At 36.2% G+C, this 15,151-nt stretch overlaps 1 long non-coding RNA gene across 1 annotated transcript in view; it reads left to right on the plus strand.

Annotated features, from left to right (window-relative positions):
- Positions 1-15,151, plus strand: part of LOC149749292 (uncharacterized) — a 61,086-nt gene that overhangs the window by 21,056 nt on the left and 24,879 nt on the right. Inside the window, exon 2 of the long non-coding RNA XR_016392972.1 lies at positions 14,229-14,294. This is a non-coding gene — a long non-coding RNA (uncharacterized LOC149749292). The remainder of the gene's footprint in view (positions 1-14,228; positions 14,295-15,151) is intronic.

Raw genomic sequence — 15,151 nt, forward strand, 5'->3', positions numbered from 1 at the left:
TAGGAAAGGGACAGCATATTACACAGAGTGGCAGTTTAATATACTGGTGATGTTTTCTTTTTTAATTTGATGGCTAAGAATTTGAGGATTATTTAATTATTGATTGTTAAACTGTACACATACATGTATATGTTTACTCATCTCTTTTATATATATTTCACAATTTTTAAACAAAGTTTGTCCAGCATTCTATCCAGACTACATCAGAGAAACTGAAACATTAGGGGTTTGGGTAACCTGCACTATATGTACTTTTTTCAGAAATGGAGTGGTTCTCAAACCCTCATCCTATATCTGGAGTCCATATCTTCTGGAAATTTACCCAGACAACTTTGGGGAGATAATCTTAAACTTATTAAAATTCTTAACATAAAGTTATTTAGTTGAAAATATAGTATTTTGCAATTTAAATTTTTTTTCAAGATTTTTAAAAAATTAATTAAAATATAGAATCATAGAAAAAGAAAGTATGAAGATCAAGATTTAAAAATGCCTTTCATCTTTGGGTTACAGAGATTTAGACATTTATAATATTTTAAAGGTTATCTTAGATTGAGGATATAAATAGAATGCAAAAGAAACTGAAGTAATACTATTTGAAATACGTAGACCACTTAGAAAATAGTTGGATTCAAAAGAGTATGAATAATAAGCCATACTAATGTAATACAATAAAAAGTAACAAAGCAGCATGAAACCTCAGCTGGAATAAACCTTCATGATTTTAACAGAAATATAACTTTGCAAATAATAAGGGATTAAATGTGAAGTGTTGTCAACCTTTTTACCCCGCATAAAAAATAAGTGATTTTGTTAAAAATCATTAATTTATAACATAAGTTTAGTAAACATTGTCTCTAAAATCTCATTCTTGAAGAGATGATATAGGAAATAATTGTGTTGTATATAATTGGGGTACTATTGGCTTATAGAAAATATTTTTGTAAGTATAGTTAGGAGAAAAACAACAAGGTAAATTGAAATTATCAAATGATCTCTTCTATATACTAATGTGTACATGAATTTTATTATATGCTCATACTTGGAAACATGCCATACTATGTATAGAAGCTATAAACTAATACAATTAGGAAAATAATTTACCAATTCTTTTATACAAACATTTTCTGAGTTCATATTATGGACAAATAATAGACTACTTAATTATTCTAACCTCAATGATTTCATGGAAGCCAAAGGAAGAAATTTTCAAGTTGAAAAAGGCAGCAGTGTCAAATGTAGTAGAAGAACAACAAAAAGAGGATTTTTTAAAAATGACAATTGAATTTGGCAGGTAGATCAGTGATGTCATTTGCCGAAAAGTATCACTGGAGTAGTGAGATAGGAAGCCTGATTTCAGCCTCCTCCTGTTGATGGGAGGAGAGGAAATGAAGACATTGCATGATGACAAATAGAGCTTGAAGGAGCTTAGTCCTGAAGAGACGTAAGCATTAGGAGTCATGAGGGAAGTATGAGTGTTTGTTTGTGTGTGTGTGTATGTATATGTTTTTCAAGTTAGAGAATATTGTAGCTTGTATTATGGACTGAATTGTGCCCCCCTACTACCAAATTCATATGTTGAAACCCTAACCCCCAATGCGATTTTGTCTGGAGATTGGGTCTTTAGGAAGTAATTTAAAGTTAAATGAGGTCATAGGGTGGAGACCTAACCCAACAGGACCATGGCCTTATAAGAAGAGAGAGAAAAAGAGCTCTCTCCCTCTCTCTCTACCATGTGAGGACACAGCAAGAAGGTGGCCATCTGCAACCTAAGGAGAGAGTACTTATCAAATACCAGCCCTGCTGGCATGTCAATGAACTTCCAGTCTCTAGAACTTTGAGAAAATAAATTTTGTTCTTTTAAGCCTCCATTCTATGGCATTTTACTGTGGCAGCCCAAGTAGACGAATACAGCATTTTTTCCCTGAATCTAAATCATAGAAATACACAGCTTTTAAAAAAGCATTTTTATTACTGTTAATAATGTTTGATGAAGAATTTTCTTCATTTGTAAAAATGTTATCTGATATATATATATATATATATTTCTAGCTGTACCATTTATATAACAAATCCATTTACTATTGAGTGGTAACGACTTGAGATTAGGCACTGGATCTCTCTGATCTGTACACCAACCTTTTTCACTACTCAGATGCACGTATCTTAGATGCTATGTGCTTAATTATGGGTTGTTGAATTGAGTTTAATGATAAAATGAAAGACCTGTGGCCATTCTGCAGAGTCTCCCAATAAACCTAATAGAAGTATTTTGGTGAGAAGTCAGAAGGTAATAGTTGCTTAAGTAAAATGGTGTGTGTTGTAGAAGAACATGGATATCAGGTTACTGAGAACAAGAGTCTCTACCAAAAATTTTCTTTTACCTCAGTGTGTTGCAGTAATGTTTTTATCCCAGCATTTTCTCTCTAGATCTTGGGATGATCTAATTCTACCTGTAGAGTTAAGAAAAATTTGCACTATGACAAGACTTTTTTCCTCCTTATAAAAACAAGTCATGTGGTCACTCAAGTTTTCTAGGTATATTTAGTATCAGTATAATTAATTTTCGTTATCCAGGAATGAAATTCAAGAGTTAAAGTTGAGAATGTGTATGAAAAGGCATAGCTCTTTCCTCAAACAATATCCCCAATTTCAAATCAAAAGCCAGCAAGGCTGGAAAGACCAGGAAGTGTATATGAGTTTCCCATGGCTGCTATAACAAATTACCACAAACTTGATGGCTTCAAATAACAGAAATATATTCTTCCACAGTTCTGCAGGCTAGAAATCCTAAATCTAACAGGGCTACTCTCCCTCACAGGGCTCTATGGGAGAATCTGTTATTTACCTCCCAGATGCTGGTGGTTCCAGGCGTTCCTTGGCTGTGGCCATCATCACTCTAGTCTCTGCCTCCATGGACATATATTGCCACCTCCTCTTCTCTGTATCCCTTAAAATTCCCTTTGCTTTTCTCTTATAAGGTATATATTTAGGTCCCACTGGGGTAATACAGGGGAATCTTCTCATCTCAAAATTTTTAATGTAGTTACATTTGCAAAGACCCTTTTTCCAAATAATGTAACACTTGCAAGTTCCAGTGATTAGTACTTGCTATCTTTGTGTGGCCATTGTTCAACCTATTAGCAAGGGGACTTTTTTTTTTTTTTTTTTAAATCTTAAAAGGTAAGAGCTCTCAAAGAAGGCATGCACGTAGATGTTCACAGTAGTAACAACAAACCGGAAATAATCCAATGCCCATTAGCAGGAGAATGGATAAACTATTATGGTATAGTCATATAATAGACTACTACTCAGCAAAAAAAAAAAAGAGTGAACAATTGGTATACCTGGATGAACCTCATCAGATTACGCTGAGCAAAAGTAGACAGACAACATAAGCACATACTGTATACTTCCATTTATATGAAGTTCAGAAAAAGGCAAAGTAAGTCAATAGATATAGAAATAAGAACAGTAATTAAGTTTGAATGGGGGAGCAGAGTAGGGGACTTATAGGAAGTGAGTTTGAGAGAACATTCTAGAATGATAGAAATGTTCTATATTTTGATGGGAGTGTAGATTAAATGGGAATATTCATTTGTCAAAATGTATAAACTGTCCTTTTAAGATCTGTGCATTTATCATATGTAATTACACCTCAATAAAAGTAGGGCAAGAGCCAAAATGAGTAGATCTATGGAGAGGAAAAGAACCCATCATCCTACTTCCACTGGCAAAGGAATCTCAGACTCTGTGCCTTTATGGACAACCCCATAGTCCAAACACCAGACTGTGTTCTCTGGCATATGATTAAGAACAAGATTACTCTAACTATTACAAAACACAACTGAAGTTCTCTTATTCAACATTTCACTCTTTTGTTTTTGTCTAAAATTGCCATATCTCCAAAATATTTCAAGAAGGCATGTTCTGTCATTTTTATTGCTAGCAGTTTATAACATTACTGGTTAGCCAGTATATGCCGAGAGCTTAGCTGGTCTATTTACAATTGATTTCAGGCAAACCACAACCTCACCCCTCATAATACCTTAGTAAATTGAGAGTTGACTGTGGTTGTCTCATTTCATCCCTCTCCTATTTCCTACAGAATTTACATAAAAATCCTATAGATTTCCACTTCATAAAATTATGCTTTCACATCTTTGTACACAAATTTATACCTCCACTTCCTTCCAGGTCACCTTAGTCCAATGACCCAGAATATGTCTTTCATTTTCTTTCATTTATTTTGGTCATATGATTGTCAATCTGGATTGAACATGTTGTCAAGTGGGCTTTAGTTATTTTCCCCTGGCACTGGTTGAATCAAATTCCTTTGTGTGTATAGGTGCCCTTTTTTGGGGATCTCATGGAAATTGTTATGATTTTTTATCTATATTGGACAAATCAAGGCCTAGAGTCTCTTTTTAAGAAAAAATAAAAAGAGGAGAGCTATACTGTTTTGTAAGGAAAAGAGGAAACATCACCAATAACAAAAGAATATTAAAAAACAGAGTATACTGGGTTTTAAAGAAACCATATACAGTGGTAAAATTCAGATAAATATTAGGGAACACAGTTCCAGAAACAGCAAGAGATTGAAAATTATTCCTTTAAATGTGTGGAGGGGGTGGGAGATTGGGAGTGAATAGCTGGTAGAAATTTGGTTTGAGTTGCTTACAATAAATGTTTCAGGGAGGATTTGAAGATCCACCACCCCTTTACTTGTAGCAACGTAAAATCTGTGTGAGCTCTGAATTATACACAGAGGAGAATCTACGGGGATTTAGCTTGGGTTAATAAGTGTCAACTTCCTGGGACTATGAAATAAGCTGGAAATAATTTGCTAAGAAGTTTCCTGAATATGAAGTGGCTTTAATAAGATAGTTTGATGAGTAAATGAATCAGAAAATTGAGGGCTAAATTCTCCTTACATTTCATACATATTTGCAGTGATGGTAAGGTCAAAACATTTGGATTATAATTTGAGAACCATCAACTCTTGAGGTAAAGATTATTAAACCAAGTCATTGTCAGGCACTAAAATAAAATCATGAATCCCACTAATTCAAATGCAATTCATGGGTCTAGAGCTCACATTTGAGAAAGGAAAGCTAAGCCGCACTGTTATACATATTATGCAAATGTATAGCTCAGCTGCAACATTCTGAGATTGTGAAGTGTGCAGAAAATCATGTCTGCTAATAATCAAGGATGCAAATTATTTTTAAGTAAAATCGAATGAATTTAAAGTTCTTTTTATAAAACATCACATACATTTTTTATTGAATAAAATAGGGTTACAAGGAGCACTAGATATTTATACATAATTGGAAGACTCTCTTATCTTTGCCAAGACACTGTGCTGTTAATGATTCCTGTGATCACACATTATTGTAGTGTTTTACTTTCCTGAACATATTTTTTGAATGACAATATAAGCATATATCCACAGCAAGGTAGTGCCCTTGTGAATGTCATCCATAATAGGTATTATAACAGAAAAAGATTTGACATCATCACATATACTACTTTTATATTATATTTATTCACACATCCAAGTATATGGAGTATTTACTCTGTCCCATGCACTTTTCTAGGCACCGGGCATACAGTAGTGAACATGAGAGATAAGGCAGGGGCCCTAAATTTTCCACCTGAGCAACCCACCCTCACACACACAAATGTACAAAATATATGAAGTAATGGTTTTCATGAGGATGTTGAAAACCCCACAAATAACATCCTCCTTCTTCCTTTTTAAAAACTATTTTTTGATTTACTTCCATCTGATTATGCTGTGATGATTTAGCCCATCACCCAGACTAGATACCTCAGAATCATCTTTGATTGCTCATTGTACTGTAATCCAGAAATATAGTTTTTGTTTGTCACATGAATCCGCGTATTATTATCTTCTGTTTTCCTTCCAGATGGCCCTTTGAGTGTGTGAAACTAATCTCTTCACCATGTGTTTCTTTTTCATGTTCTAGCAAAGAATAAGATTTAGAGGTTGCTCACCTAAAATCCAAGTTTATTATCAGATAACCTTACCAGGTACTTACTCTCTAAATACAGTCACTGCTCTGACATAGAGTCCTGCCTAAACTCTGGCCCATTTGCCTTCATTCCTGAATGCAAATTTCTACTGGAGGAGCATCAAGCTGAATATTTCCTGGGTGGAAACGCAAGGTTATGAAAAGGAAAGTACGTGTTCTAATGTTCGTTTTTACATATTTGAAGATTTTATTTGACTCTCCACATGATATATCTATTGCATAAAAGGAACAACCAAGCAAAGAATGTTTTACATTTTACAAAATAAAATGTTCAGGCCAAGGCATTTTGTAACTTTGAATTTTATTTTGCAAAATGTGAAACATTTACTCAGTCTTTCCTTTTTGGTGACAATCAATTTGACCTTATCAGAGTTCTCTTTTTTTTCATATTTTATAGTAAAAATTAACAACAGGGGATATTGAGAAGCCTGATAATTTTAAAATCACTGATTCTCATGCTATTAACAGTAATTAAAAATTCAAACGTGTTCTCTCAAACCCTTAGATTTTATAAATTCAAAGCAGTTGCACATACATTAAAATAAATTTTTCCACCAAGTTAATTTTCCAACAAATTAATTGACTATTAAAAAATTCATTAATACATTGTACAATATCAGAGAGTTTCAATTTATCAAAAGTCTATATTATAGTCAAATTTCATTAAGATAGAAGAGAGCACAGTCTTTCAAATCTGTTCACATTAACATTTAGGTTTTATTTTACTTTCAAACCATAACATTTAAGTAGAGGAAAAGGAGAGGAGCGGAAGATGTTGGTAGTTTTGCAAAAAAGTATCTGTTACTAATACAAATGCAAGCATGTCTGGGAAGAAAACTAATATTACCCTGTGCACTAAAAATTATGCACACCAGAAAGTACATATTGAAATAGCAGTAAATAAAGGCTTCCAGGTGAAAATACTGTAATAATTATCAAAACTTTCTTATTTAATTATTAACTGTTATATCAGTTGGGATGCTTTCAACTGTAACTAACAGAAAGTCCAACTAAAAATGTTTTCAAAGTTATTAGCTCCCATAACAGAAAGTCAAGAGGAAGGTAGATGCCATGGATTGTTGATTCAGTAGCTTAATGATATCATCAGGAACTCAGTTCTCTCCATCCCTTTGCTCTGCTGTTCACATTTTTGGCTTCCAGGGATATAGCTCAGGGCAAGAGCATTTGACTGCATATTGTTTGCTTCATCTTAAGACGTTTCCCTTGGGATCATAGAAAGGCTCTCAGCAGCACATGAAAATATTACTAACATCTAATGGAAGGGAGCCTCTCCTTCACTCGGGAAGTGTGGTCCTTTCCCTAAGTGTGAACAGCTAGGATTTCAATAACCAGGAGAATGGCCCGTATGTGTCGATTTTTTTTTTTAAAGATCATGAAACAGCATTTGAACTGAGGATGGATCCAGTTTCTCCAAAAATGCAATGGGATGAGTAGTTTGTCATCAACATCTGAACAAATCAAGGTTTGGTTATGAACGAGAAAGTGGGGAATAGATTCAAGCTGGGCAAATAGCCATGCTTTCTACAACCGTGGGTCTGTCTCCACTGAGGGCTCTTAAGTACATTCCTCATAGTCTCCCGTTGCAACACCAGCACGAGAGCTTACACGTGGTTGGTGCTCCACAGATGTTTCATTGTCCTGCCTGATGGGGAATTTGAAGGAAGCATCCCTACTGTAGATAAGAAAAGAGGAACAATTGAGGAGTGAAGAGTAAATATTAAAATGCTGGCAAAAAATGGACTTGTTATCTTGGATTTAATAATGGCCATGCTGGGCACGATCAAAATGTGTGTGAGAAGCTTAAAAAATGGTGTGGTTCAGTCTCATAGAGGTGCTGTGGACCATAAAACATAATCCATGCAATCAAAAATAATTTCAACATGCATCAAATCCTTTACTTGTCAAATACCGAGAAGGAATCATAATCCCTAGAAATACCTCTTAGCTTCCCCCTTGTTTTTCTCTGCCATCCTCAGACTTTATGTACTTTTCCACTCTTTGTCTCTGTCATCAAACTAACTGTGCATTCTGCTCCTTCCTCTAGCCTATGGCACTTTTACTCCATTTCTTCCTATATGGGCCTTTACACATGAAATTCCTATTCATTGTCTAAGAGGTGGGAAGGGCTACCCATTCTTTTACATTAAATATTTTTTGTCCTTATAATGAAAGAATTTAAGGGGGATTGAATTGCAAGAATGTGAATCACCAAAAAATTAGTTCAATCGTCTCAGATCACTAAAACTTTTATCCTGAAACAATGAAAACAGATGAATTTTCTGAAACACTATAAGTACTATGGGATAAAATTATGCAGAATGGACATGATGTCATATGAGTGGAAATTATCTAATTAGCATCCAGATATACATATTCTTATAACTGCAGATTTCGTTGTGCTTTTCCTTTTCAATAACACAATGCTGGCGATGGTGATGTGAGAGCAAGCAGCAAGACAGGTATTCTCATACACAGCCACTGATGAGAGGATGACTGTTTCTAGGCTAGACCTTTAATTTGCTCATATCTTTTGATTCCGTACTTCCACTTCTCTGAGTTAAACTTAAAGAAAAAAATATACACTGCAGAGAAGGCCAGTCTGCATTTTTCTCAGTGTCATTCATAAGTATAAATTATTTGAACAATCTAAATACATAATACTGATGAAATAAAAATTTATATTACTCAGCCATAAAAAGAAATGAAATTGGGTTATTTGTAGTGAGGTGGATGGACCTAGAGTCTGTCATACAGAGTGAAGTTAAGTCAGAAAGAGAAAAACAAATACCGTATGCTAACACATATATATGGAATCTAAGTAAAAAAAAAAAAAAATGGTCATGAAGAACCTAGGGGCAAGACGGGAATAAAGACACTGACCTACTAGAGAATGGACTTGAGGATACGGGGAGGGGGAAGGGTAAGCTGTGACAAAGTGAGAGAGTATATATACACTATCAAACATAAAATAGATAGCTAGTGGGAAGCAGCCGCATAGCACAGGGAGACCAGCTCGCTGCTTTGTGACCACCTAGAGGGGTGGGATAGGGAGGGTGGGAGGGAGATGCAAGAGGGAAGAGATATGGGAACATATGTATATGTATAACTAATACACTTTGTTACAAAGCAGAAACTAACACACCATTACAATGCTTTACAAAGCAATTATACTCCAATGAAGATGTTAAAAAAAATTTTTTAAATAAATAATAAAAAAACCCAAAAAACAACAAAAAAAATTTATATTCTAAGGCAAGTTGAGGAAAATTTAAACATAAAAATTTTGTCTTCCTTTTGGCCTCCTCTCCTCCCTCTACTGTGCATTGTGTATCTGTACTATGGATCCACCAAACCTCCCCTTCAACAGAAATACCTGCTCAACCATAAAGAGCAACATTCTCCTAGCGTCACGATAACTCCTTGGGAAATAACCATTCTTCTTAATCTTGTAAGAGCCATGATGGCCCATTACCCACTACTTGCTTTGTATGTATAGATCTGGATTGTGTAAACAATCAATAATATATCATTTAATGTACAGCCCTCTGTCTCAAAAACTTATATCTGTGCTTTGACCTCTAATGGGTGGAAAAGTTCTCAGAGCTATCTGACAGTCTGTTCTCGGGTTATAACCTTCAACTTGTCTCAAATAAAATTTTCCATTTCTTTCTTGGATCAACTGATTAATTTTTTCATCGATAATACAAAGCTAATGATTCAATAAATTCTAGTTCATTTATGAACTAGAATAGAATTTGGCTCTTAAAAATGGTACCTAGGGCTTCCCTGGTGGCGCAGTGGTTGAGAGTCCGCCTGCCGATGCAGGGGGACACGGGTTCGTGCCCCAGTCCGGGAAGATCCCACATGCCGCGGAGCGGCTGGGCCCGTGAGCCATGGCCGCTGGGCCTGTGCGTCCGGAGCCTGTGCTCTGCAACGGGAGAGGCCACAACAGTGAGAGGCCCGCGTACCGCAAAAAAAAAAAAAAAAAAAAAAAAAAAGGATTGAAAAAAACTGAAAAGATATATCCTGGAAAGGGAAGGATCAACAGTGTGAGGATATCACTTTTCCCAAAATTAACTTTTAAATTAAATGTCTTCCCAATTAAAATCCTTGTCGGAAACTGAAACTCTTAATTCTAAAGTTCATCTACTAAAAGATGCAAAAACAGTTGGGGTTTTCTTGAAAAAAGTAATTTTTTTTTTTTTTTTTTGTTACGGTACGCGGGCCTCTCACCGCTGTGGCCTCTCCCGCCACGGAGCACAGGCTCCAGACGCGCAGGCCCAGCGGCCATGGCTCACGGGCCCAGCCGCTCCGCGGCATGTGGGATCCTCCCAGACCGGGCACGAGCCCGCGTCCCCTGAATCGGCAGGCGGACTCCCAACCACTGCGCCACCAGGGAAGCCCTGGAAAAAGTAAATATTAATTGTGTTAAACATCAAAAGTAATAGAAGAGAAATATGTCACCATGTTAAAAGTAATAATCACGAGTAGCACGAGGATAAAGGAGCCTCTTTTTTTTTTTCTTAAACAGATTTAGATTTTCTCTAGTAGATGCAACTTCTATTTTCATTTAAAATACTCATAAGTGGGCTTCCCTGGTGGCGCAGTGGTTGGGAGTCCGCCTGCCGATGCAGGGGACACGGGTTCGTGCCCCAGTCCGGGGGGATCCCACGTGCCGCGGAGCGGCTGGGCCCGTGAGCCATGGCCGCTGGGCCTGCGTGTCTGGGCCCTGTGCTCCGCAACGGGAGGGGCCACAACAGGGAGGGGCTCGCATACCGCAAAAAAAAAAAAAAAAAGTAATAAGTATCTTTATTTTCTGAAATAAAAAGATACAGATTCAACAAATTGACAAAAGGGCTTAATATAATCACAAAACAATTTTACAATGAATTGTTATTGTAAAAGATTATGAAGCATTAAAACTAGGTACTATATTTAGAGCACCTACTCTGTGTCAGATATGTCCTTATATTGATACAGTGCTTCCACTGACATTACAATGTTGGTAGTAACTTTTTTCATATGGAAGAAAATTATAGATTTTCCTTTTGAGTGATTAAGTTTATTGGAAGTTATATCAAAATCCATCCACATTAGTGAATAATAAGTGCTCTCTTTGAAGGTGCAGCTTTACATAAAGAATTATTTAGAATTTATTCACATCTGTCTTGAACTCTACAAGCACTTCATATTTGGACAATTTGTATAAATCAAAATAAATCAAGAAATTAATTCAGAATGATGTCATACTTCATGAGAAAGTTTACTCATATTATTTAAATGCTCCCTCTGTTTTCTATTACTGTGAAACCTTCAAATATCTTTGTTCACTAAACACTTTTGGACCATACTTTATTACTAAGAATTTCAAAATAAATTGTATTATGGAGACATAAATAAAAGTAAGAAATCATTTTTTCATCTTTACCACAAAATTTTATAGAAACAAATGAGTAAAGAAAGACATTTTATCATATGGAGATAAGAAATGAGACTTTTTTTAAGGAGGCAAAGCTATAAAGCAAAGAGTTATAAAATCTGCAGGTTTTAAAGATGTAATATGTTAACAGAATAAACATAAGACTAAAGCTAAAATAAACAGAGACAAGGAGATATGAATAATAGGCAGGGGACATTGAACTATTCAGATAATTAGGGCTAATCTATTTATTTTTTCCTAATTATATCTCAATCTGACCTCAGGGTCTGGTCAGATTCCCTTGACAAGCTATTATATTTGTTTTCAGATATTCCAAAGGGCATCAGGGGTTTCTAAAATCACTGGAGAACAATGGCAATATCAAGTACCAACAGAATCTATCATAGCTGAATCATGTCACAAGATTTAGGAAAGAAGATGCTGAAAAGAATGTTGATGTAGGCAGCAAGTAGGATCAAATGCTCAGACTGAATAATCCCTAACTTCACCCAAAGGTCCCAAGTGAAGATGAGTATATCCCAGGTAGAACCAACAGTCTCCTAAAACCTGATCCAGAACCAAAGTTGTATAAGGCAGAAACCTCAAATATATTTATCTCAAGACATGAAACTAAATAACAGGAACGTAAACCTGGGTCTAGAGAATCTCTCGCTCTCATTTTTTTAATACTTTTGGAGATTACATGTTGACCTATGGTTAAAAATACCTCTTCTTCCTTTCCATAGTTCCATCAGGGAAAAAAAATAAATCAGGTGAGAACCCACATATATTTCAGCCACCAATTATGAGGGCTTCTCTGAGAAACTGTGAATAAATCATTTGTTGTGATTATATAGTTCCTAATTGACAAAGTTTTAAGAGAATACTGTTGTGGGGTAGATACCATAAAATACCTAAATCTGTTCATTTAGTCAAACATTCAGTCATTCATTTCCTCATTAGCTCAACAAGTATTTTTCAGGCACTTCAGGTACCATGCTTGGTTCTGGGAATACAGCTGAGAACAAGAAAGTATTGATAATATTGCTCCTCAGAGAGAATCTAGTGGCAGTTTCCAAGAGTAAGGAAGCAATAAGAATCAAATGATGATAACTGAAATGACCTGAGGCCACCAACCTCAGACCTAGTCTCTTTCTAGAAGAGTTGACGAGTGATGTAAAACCTGCGATCTGAAAGTTAACGACCCTCTGCCAGGTGAAATATGTTTTCACGTGTGATGGGGGTTAGAGCAGACAAAAGGGAATGTCATCAGAGGTATTCGGAGGCAAAATAAAGGTCATGTCTAAAGTTCGAGAGGTAAAAGAGCATGTGGCTTGTTTGCGGGACTGAAATCCTTCACTCTGGCTGGATCTCAGAGTTTGATATGAGTGGATAGAATTTAATCTGAAGAGAGACTTGCCTGGCAGTCCGGTGGTTAACACTCCCAGCTTCCACTGTAGGGGGTGTGGATTCGATCCCAGGTTGGGGAGCTAAGATCACGCATGACACGTGGTACGGCCAAAAATTTTTTTTAAATAAATATAAATAAATAAATAAAAAAGAATTTAATCTGAAAAGGAAAATAAAGGTCAGCTGCAATGGGTTTGTACAGCCCTTTTGTACACCTTGCGCACCTCAAGAGTTTGGACTTTTGAGATCAGTGGGAAGCCATGGAAAAGTTTACAGTCAGGGAGTGCTATGGTCCATTTCGCATTTTAGAGCAATTGCTCTGGCTGCAGCATGGTAGATCATCTTCAGGCAGACAAGGTTGGAGTCAGGCAGTAGTAATACAGTAAGTGCAGTAGTAATGTAGAGAATGTAGTCATTGTAGTAATGTGGAGGGCAGTGGGTGCTCAGTCACTATTATAGTTGCTACAACTGGCTGTGAATGTGGCCAGCAATAGGAAATAATTATTGTACTTTCTTCTTTCAGTGGATTATTCCCTGTTTGATCAGTTATCAGCCATTTAATGGTCTTCTAAGTGGTTTCCCACATTCATCTACTCTGGCCACCACTTCATTAACACTGAAGTCAGAGTTACAGTTAAAAATGTAAAGATTGCTTTACTCCTTTATTTACTGCCATCCCATTACTCTTGGGGTAAACACAATTCTTAACATGCCCTTCTGTCTGCTGGACCACATCTAGCTCTAGCATTATCATTTATAATCTGCCCTCAATACACCAACCACATTAACTTTCCTACAGCCATTCTTACCCACTGGATTAGTTCCTCTCCCTTAAACAGTCTCATATCATTTGTCTTTCCTTCTTTTTACCACATGGCATTATGAGTAATGATTGGCACTTCAAAATGTAGCAGAAATATATGGAAATACATATAGAAAAATAACGGACTGAACTGATAGGAACCCCCCCTTTTTTTTTTTTTACAAACACACCAGAATGGTGGATAAACACATCAAAAAATGTTTAATTTCATAAACAACCTCAAAAGAAGGAAAGGTAAATCCTTAGGTATCAACGCTAAAGAAGAAAACCTTAAAGCCGGAGCAATAAGCAGAAACTCACACTGTTGTAGCTACTGTGATTTTTTTTACTCAAGTTTAGTCTTTCACACCCATAAGTGGATGCCATCAGAAGACAATCATAGCCAAAAATTATTTTTGTACATAAAGACTAAAATTGCAAAAAAGTTGCTCCAATACTGAAAAGAGAACCAGAAAAAGACTGAAAAGTTAATGGAAAAACTTTTATTTCTTCCTAGGGCCTAAGTAGGGGGAAAAAAGTCACCTATGGAAAATAAAAACAAAACACCTAACTCCTTCTAAGCGTAAGTATTGAAACTGAATTTTCATTTTTATCATGGTGCTGTAATCCCAAGCCAAGAAATTAACACAAAAACTAGTTTAGAACCTCTCAGGCCACCGCAGAAATCCATACAAAAACCTCCTTTGGGGACATTTGCAGAATCTAGGACACATGGGACGCTTATGAAATAAACACACACTTATTACCGATTTAGTTTATGTATATCCCACATTCAGTTTGGCCTCTCTGCTACTCAGGACTCAGTTGATTGCCTCAGTTCCTGGATGAGTAACCCTAATGATGACTTACACTGTCATAGTCAAAAATCCCTGCCACCTGCTAAAGATGTCATGCATACCACATAGACCAAAGATGACATGCACACAACACCAATGAAAAAGGAAAGCCTATCGCAGCAGCACATGGTCTGAACGGACCTGTGGAAACTCTACCTATTTGCAAGGAACATCTTCCCCTGGGAGAAGACTTTTGATCAGTTAGAGAGAGGAGACAGGAAGAAGACATCAAGTAAACTGTTCTCTCTTAATCATTTCACCAGTGTCCTCTTCTAAATGCATTGCTCCATAAAGGCTTTCTAGAGAGATTATGTGTGACTAAGCACCAGCTCTGTTTTGTTTGCAACGCTGTGGACAGCTCAGTAATGCCTTATCTAGCATTTGCTCCCATTCCTTTCTTGGCTCACTTTAATCTTTTCTTCACTCCTCCTTCCCCAGATTTTTATCCTCCAATATAATGTTAGCATTATAGAGGTAAAGAAACAAAAAACAAAGGAGAACAAGTAAAAGATATTGAGACCACAACAAGAGGTCTCAAAAATAAATCTACAGGTATTTTGGAATAAGAAATTAGAGAAAGAGA

This window comes from Delphinapterus leucas, chromosome 4 (genome assembly GCF_059928025.1).
Source record: "Delphinapterus leucas isolate spDelLeu-1000000601 "Yukka" chromosome 4, BTC_Dleu_Yukka2, whole genome shotgun sequence".
In the NCBI taxonomy this organism is placed as follows: Eukaryota; Metazoa; Chordata; class Mammalia; order Artiodactyla; family Monodontidae; genus Delphinapterus; species Delphinapterus leucas.